Source organism: Octopus bimaculoides, chromosome 6 (assembly GCF_001194135.2).
Source record: "Octopus bimaculoides isolate UCB-OBI-ISO-001 chromosome 6, ASM119413v2, whole genome shotgun sequence".
Lineage (NCBI taxonomy): Eukaryota > Metazoa > Mollusca > Cephalopoda > Octopoda > Octopodidae > Octopus > Octopus bimaculoides.
In genome coordinates this window covers 42,447,975-42,454,995 of record NC_068986.1, presented here as the reverse complement: position 1 = coordinate 42,454,995, position 7,021 = coordinate 42,447,975, and the positions used below count along the sequence as shown (strand labels likewise).

The 7,021-nt window shown below is 34.7% G+C and overlaps 1 long non-coding RNA gene across 1 annotated transcript in view; it reads left to right on the top strand.

Annotated features, from left to right (window-relative positions):
• The first annotated feature begins 4,075 nt into the window (after positions 1 to 4,075).
• The window catches only part of LOC128248132 (uncharacterized), a 27,123-nt gene continuing 24,177 nt past the window's right edge, over positions 4,076 to 7,021 (top strand). Inside the window, exon 1 of the long non-coding RNA XR_008264408.1 lies at positions 4,076 to 4,313. This is a non-coding gene — a long non-coding RNA (uncharacterized LOC128248132). The remainder of the gene's footprint in view (positions 4,314 to 7,021) is intronic.

The following is a 7,021-nucleotide window of genomic DNA, read 5'->3' as shown; positions in this document are numbered from 1 at the left end:
CTTGGTCTTTTCAGATGCTTCAACGAAGCTTTTAACCTTCCAATGCTGATTACAAGTTAACCAGCGACTACCAGGCTGAATGACACAGGATTTGTAAAACCAAGCATCACCAAAAATAAAACTTATTTTTATTATGTTGTTAATTGTTCTACTGTTTCTTAATAAATAATTTTGTTAAAAGGTGATAGAGAGAGACTAATGTCTCTATTGCTACTATCAACCTTTTACACAACTAACAAAACTAGGCTAAAGAAAATGAAATATGCCATATTGAAATACTTGTCTAAAGCCCCAGCGGGAAGGCCACGTTCTTTCTCCTCCTCGGTCTCAGACGAACAGCAAGGATCACAAACGTTAGATTCTACACTCATGGTAACAATTAAAATTATCGATCTCTCTTATATACTAATTATTATCGATGCATATCGGAACAAGTTCCTCTGATATCAGATTCTATCCAATATTGAAACACTAACAGGATATGAATATCCAACGCAAACCAGTTTGTCGACTCAACCGAGCTTAAATTTTCGATATCTAACTAAATCAATGTACACTCTTTGCAGACAGAGAGTAAGGTTATTACAGAATAGACAAAGAAAATAAACAACTAATAATTAAACAAATGAAGACGGTTCTGGTACAGAAACGAAGTAAGGAAATCTAGCCTACGTTTAGCAGGAAATTAACAATAGAAGCCAGACATTGTGTGATGGAAAATAAGCCTTCGTCTAAAATACAACCTCCGCTATACACAATAACAATTAACATCTTATTAATTAATCAAGAAAATATGCATGTGTGCTTGCGGTTTGTGAGCATCTGAGACTGTTTGTGTGTGTGTGTGTGTGTGTGTGTGTGTGTGTGTTGGTGTGTTTATGTTGATGTGTGTGTGTGTGTGTGTGTGTGTATTGATGTGTATATGTATGTGTGTGTGTGTGTGTATAAGAGTGAGGGTGTGTTTGTCAGTGAGTGTGTGTGCGTGTGCGTTTGTGAGTGAATGTGTGTGCGCGTGCATGTGTGTGTGTATGTGTGTGTATGAGTGCGCATGCGCATGACACACACGTGATATTTCATACCGAAATCATGACGATGTAGCTGTAATCATAATAGTTTATTTTATTTAAAACTTATTCGCATTCAGAAATAAATAAAATAAATATATATAAAAAAAAAAGCAAAGTAAAAAGCAACACAAACAGCAAAAAAAACAAGAGCACAAAATAAGAAAACGCCTTTAAAATACAAGATCTAGAAAATACTGTATAGGACATTGTTCGGTTTTGTAAGTACACATGAGTATATTTTGTGATAAAATAAATGTTGTACATTCCCTCTTACTTTTATCGAAAAATATTCTAAAATGGTATTGTAGAGGAAAATATGCGATTCTGTGCACCCAAGTACAATATTGTTTACAGTATACTGGAGTAAAACATTATAAAACATTAAATTTATATAAACTACGTTATGGGATATCATATTTAAACAGCATCTCCTTCTATGTCAACTGTATAATTTGTTTATATTTTGGTTAAGAGAATTGCCGTACAGAATGTGAAACTCATATTTCTGGCTGTAACGTTTTGTGTAGCCGCAATTGCTCCCAGCCCCATGGTGGGTGGAAGTTTAACATTCTTTTAGTCCTTCCTTAAGATATTCTCATTTAGATAAATATAAAACATTTCTCAAAGGTAACACATCATCAAATAATGTAAGTCATATAGAAGGTATGAGTTATGTATACGGAGAAGAAAGTATAGTGAGATAATGTGACCTCCTCACGTAAATGCTGACATCCCGTACGCAATTTTTCATAAGTTTGTGCTAACGGTCTGAGATAATTTGGTTTGTTTCCAATGTATTATTAGTAACAATTATAGTGCCCAGTAGATTTGCTCATCCGGCTTCCTAGCTTATGCTATTCAGTTTCTCATCCGCAATACGGTCGCATTAGATGCAAGGTAAGCTAAATAAGAGATAAGTTAAGTCTGCAGGCAAGAGACCTAACCTTGCAAAATATAGCATTGCAAATAAATATATCTCGGAATTATGTTTATAGAAGAAGCATATGGATGTTATAAAAATGACTAGTTATATAAACATTTATTTTTTAGATCAAACACTTGTTGATCACAACTTCCAGCTAAATCATAAAAATTAGAACCCACACACATGCTTCATATATGATGCGTAATTTTTAAAAAGTGTTGGGTGTAAATGTGATAAAAAAAGATTCGTCGACAAAAAAGAAAGTTGTTGAAAAAAGATATGATGTTCAAGCAGTAAATTTTGGACATCATTCAATGTGTTATTTTAAAAATAGTAGGGTGTGATTTGTAGGAGATTTGGTTGCTACTTGCAGCTAGTCGAGTGACCATTTAGAGGGTCCCTTGCTGCCTTTTATACACATATACACGCAAGTGCACAAACAAACGCGCACACACGCGTGTACACAAACCTGTACACATAGACAGACAGACAGACACACACACACACATCACATTTGTAAATGCGTATGTATTTATTTGTACGTGTGTTGAATCACAAGCGCATGCGTATGCGTACCTGTACAGGAAGGCATGTATGTGTCTTAATATGTGGACGTAACGCGTCTAAATCTGTGTAAATGTGTCTATGTAAATTTTCGGCGATACAGATTTTTTTTATGCAAAAATTATTAAAATTGTTAAATTTAAAAATGAAGGTTTTGCAAATGTCTGTAATATCATTAACTTTATGTTATGCAGTATAAAACAGCAAAAGACGGAGTATTGGAATATATTAACAGCTGGAATTTTTTTTCTAGTAATTACGATAGATAAATAGTCAAATGCACACATATATATATATATATATATATGTATTGTTGACGTCATAAAATGAAATGCACCTACAAACACACAAACACAAATACACAGATATGCAAATGCATACACATACGTATATATGGAAAGAAAGGGGTGGAGACAGAGAAAGGGAGAAATTTTGTTAGATTAGATTAGAGTATTTTTAATTTGTCTTGTGTTATCATGGATATATAGTTACATGAATAAACAGACCACTGATACATTGAGAAAAAGATAAACAGAAACCTCATTTATAACGAAAATAGAAATAATATAAAAATTTGATTACCCATTAAATTGAAATAGGTAAACTCCGTTTAGTGCCCTTTTCACTCCCTGTTTTTAGGATTTTTATTCCAGAGAAGAGAAAAAAGGGGTTATATCAGAAACATTTGTTTTTCTTTTTTTTTTATTAGGTGAGTAAGCATTGATTTCTAATATAGGCACAAGGCCTAAAATTGTTATACAGTCAATTACAATCTGCCCCATTTCCTAACTGACGCTCTATTGATTCCGGAAGAATAAAAAGGAAAGTTGACTCTAACGGTGCATGAAATTTTAATTCAAAACGAAGTAAAGATGTACTTAAATATCTCAAGGATATTTTGTACGACGCTCTGCCGATTCTGCTGATCTATTATTAATATGAGCAGATACAGATCCTGGTGTCGTTCTTTTTGCTTTGATTCGGGACAGTATAATAGAACAGGCATATGACCAAAGGAATTCTAGCTGTGTGCATCCTGTTAATTTTTTTTTGTATATATATCTATGTCAATATCAGACATAGGCAATCTTTTCAGGAAAGTTTAGTAGTGCGGCCCACCTTAAGATGAGGCATGACTCATTATAAGGCTGGATGCACTACTGAAAAAAAATTCAAGGTCACTTTCGTTAGGCGTGCATTTCAGAATACCTAAATGCCAATGTAACACAAAGCGGGAAGCAGTTCGCCCATGACTGATTTATAGTCTGATGCGTCCTTCCCATTTTCTAAGATGATACAGACGATTTAAGGTAGATTGATAGTTTTGCATTATTTCTAAAAGGTCGACCGACAGCACATTGCAGTTCTTTCGTTGGCTCGTTACAGATTTTGTAAATATTGATGGTAAGAAGTTACAAGATTTCAGCACGTAGTATCTATCCATGAGGTTATATGCAAATACACTGTCGGCATATTTTATTTACCAAGGTGTCTTTGTATTGCAAACTTACACGTAAAATTTATGAAACAGATGTTCCTGATTTTGTTTTTCTAGCATACTGTACAGGATGAAAGAGAAATATTTCGTTATCCGGATTGTTATTTATTCATAAATTTGTTTTAAATGCCGTTTGGTGAACAATAGCATTGTTGGTGATATGCTTCCAGTGAGACAATCTTTTCCATTCACTGCAATTATGTTGGTGAGAGTGAGTAGGGGTTTATAATGCGAATCGGACTAAGAAATACTACACAAGGTAATTTTTTGTTACTTGAAAAGTATTAGTTTTCGGTTTTCTCGTCGATGTTTTCATTTCTTTTATCAATATACTTCTGAAAAATATACATGCACACACACAGTGAAATTCATACATACACATACACAAACTAATACACAATCATTCACATACATGAAGGAAGTCAACTAGTCACCGAGTAACACCACTTCCTAAGCTCAGTAAGTCTGTGCAAACGTTCCGAGAGTCCAAGAAGTTCCATTGAGGGAATTTGTGTCAAATGGATAAAATGTTGCACAGCACTGAACCCCCTTTTCTTTGCAATCAACTATGAACCAGTGGTGCAGCAGAGACAACCAGAAAACAACTGCACTTCAGTTTTTTTATTTTTTATACGAGTTTACTTTCTTCTAAATGGAAGTTCTAACGAGAACTAGGGGTTTTTCATTCCCATTGGTTTACATGCTAGTTAACTCATAACTCGGACCCTAACAGGTGCTGATACTCCGGGTCGGAGTAGACTTGGGAACGATAGCAACCTTGGAACTCCTGTACCAGAGCCCCACAACCGGATGAGGTTTCAAGTCATACCCAGGAAATGCATACATCATGCATACATACATAGTTACATATAACACACACAAACACATACACAAACAAGCACATACTCATGTGTGTGCATTATACTTGTTTCAGTCACTGTCTTCGGCCATGCTTGGGTACCACCTGGAAGGGTTTAGTCGATCTAATCGATCTCCAGACTTATTCTTTTAAAATCTAGTACATAATCTACCAGTTTGTTCTTTGCTGAACCGTTAAATTTTAAGGACGTAAACAAACCAACACTGGTTGCCAAACGGTGGAAAGCAAACATAATCACTAGGATACACACACACGTTCCGGTAGGCAAAATGATTACGCACAGGTTTCCTTGTTGGCGCTGTCGTACCGAGTATGTTAGCTAACTTATTGAAAAAAAAATCAAGAGTGGAATCGTGTACATTCCTAAAGAGAAGACAGTCACTAAAGACACCATTGATGAAGATACTATAGTTTTCATTGCTCTGCTTGTTTCTCTAGATAGTTAAGCATTTCAAGCAGTAATATTTGATAAAAAAAAATAAAGTATGTTTTTAAATATAAAATGTCAAGGTATGACTCTAATATGGTAAGTATCAAGTCCAGTGTTGAATTGAAATGACTCACATCTCTCGGGATTTTTATATTTCGGCAATAAAAATGTGCTGTTATTTATCATTATTGTCTTATCATTTGAAGTTATCTGCTGTTTAAAAGGAGTAGAATTGACAGATATTATTGCAAAACATATGACAAACTCAAAGTCCATATCATCGACGAAGAGGTTACGGAGTTTGGAAGAGGACACTGCCAGTTAAATCAGTCTCACTAATTGAATGTTGTTTCCTTCATCGATTCCGGATGGATGAAAAACAAAGACTACCCCAACAATGATTTAATTCAGAACCTATGTATACACGCGCGCGTACACACACACAGACGCACACACACACAAACTTATGTACACTTTAATTCCATCAATACATTGATTGCAATGATTCCGGAAGTAGGAGTAATTTCGCTAATGCACGTCATGTAGCTACAAATTGAAAAGATTTCCGGTAGTGATGTGTACTAATTTGGGCTTTAGTTTTAAAGATTTTTTTTTTCTTAACCACAATGCCAAAAAGGTGAACGCAAGGCTCATTCAATCCAATCGATCTCAGAATTGATCTGGGTGTTGTTTGGACACGCAACGTAAAGGAACGCATTGGAAAACCAGAAAATATCAAATACTAGCTGAAAAGCCGCACGGACTTTTAAGCTAGCTCCCATGGAGGGATAATTGGGCCTGCCGCCCAAAATTAAAAAGAGCTGGAGAGCATGACTACAATACGTTTATAATGCCAAGATATCAAAAATTCTCAAAGTGTAGTACACCGGTTTTGCTACGAAATGGTGAAACTATTCTTTCTTTTTCTGAAGAAGCAGCATTTTGGACTTACGACACTTTTGCATAAAAGCAACGATATATTTATATATATATATATATATATACACACACATTATATATATCATATATATAATTTATACAGGATGCGATGGGTAAATTGTCACCATTTTATATTTTTTATTTCGCGCATGCGAATGTTTGTGTTTGAGTTTTTTCGACAACATGGTATCTTAGGGTAGGCTGGGCACCGTCTGTGACAAAAACACCATGACGCAATTCACTCTGCCAGAAATTTTGGAAACGACATGTTGTATTGCTTGACATTCGCACCGGAAATTCCAATACGAACATTTCAGAGTGTTTAAGTGTCAATCTGAGGATATTGCAATCTGAGGACGTGTACTGAGAATGATAAAAATCAAACATCCAGTTTGCATCATGTTGTTTGGAGTGATCACTAGTGATGGCGACATTATGCCTACATTATTCTTCCCACACCGACTCAGACTTAACGTGGAGGCCTACATCAAGTACCTGTATGTATATATGTATGTATGTATGTATGTATGTATGTATGTATGTGTGTGTGTGTATGTATGTGTGTATGTATGTATGTATGTATGTATATATACATGCATATATGTATATATACATGCATATATTTATATATATACAGACATATATTTATACATATATACATATACATGTGTGTATATATATATATATATATATATGTATATATATGTATATATATATA